The following is a 935-nucleotide window of genomic DNA, read 5'->3' as shown; positions in this document are numbered from 1 at the left end:
GTACTAGAATGCCAAAGCTCTGTCTTGTACCATGCCATCTAAAGTCTACTTCCTTCTACTAAGCAGCAATCATTTAACGCTTTTACACTATACTTGCTAAGCATAAACTAAGTTGTTGCACTCCCAATTTAATACTAAGTCCCAAATTAGAATAAGCTAGTGCATGCTAACATATCCTACTGCAGTTAAATATTCTTATTTTCGAAGCAACTGTGTGTTATGCTTGCTCTAGTGCTTGCTAAGCCCTAAACATTTTCTGGCAATACTAATCTTCCTGCAATAAGCGTTATAGACCCTGAAAATGCTATAGATACTAGCAAAGCTTTGTCAATCACAGAAATTGCTTAATTTACGCATTAAAAGATTGGTCAGGACCTCCTATAAGCAATCATTTAAGCTGATACTCATTTTCTTAGTCATAATTATATCTGGCATTTCAAAGGCTAATAATACATTAGTTCACCATGAAAATTACAGAGAAAATATTTCATGCATTAAATATTACTGGCGCAGTTTATAATCTTTCCTTCGATACTATTCTGAAACAGCTGTGGTGACTTAGCTTTTTCCACTTTACAGACCACAATTTATATACTAGTTGATAGTACTAATCGATCAAAAAGTATTATATTGACACCATAATGTATAATGCCTCGAGCTCACTATATGAAAATTAATCTGAATATGGCTTAATTTAGATATAATAGAATTATACTCAGATACTCTTCCTCATTACAATAAGCTATATAATTCAGTTTAGTGGATAATCATTTGTTTCGTTCTGTATGCTGTTTGTTATCCATGTAGTACAGTTAGTCGAAGATGTGCTGTGAGACTGCATGTAGCTACCTAGTTGGGGATAAATTTGACTGAATTAGTTCTGGGGCTGGGGTTTGTTTCATTAAGCCTTCGCTGCATGGATTCCGTCGCGCATA

Source organism: Penaeus monodon, chromosome 31 (assembly GCF_015228065.2).
Source record: "Penaeus monodon isolate SGIC_2016 chromosome 31, NSTDA_Pmon_1, whole genome shotgun sequence".
Classification (NCBI taxonomy): Eukaryota; Metazoa; Arthropoda; class Malacostraca; order Decapoda; family Penaeidae; genus Penaeus; species Penaeus monodon.
The sequence above is the reverse complement of the archived record's forward strand: the minus strand, read 5'-3'. Positions refer to the sequence as shown.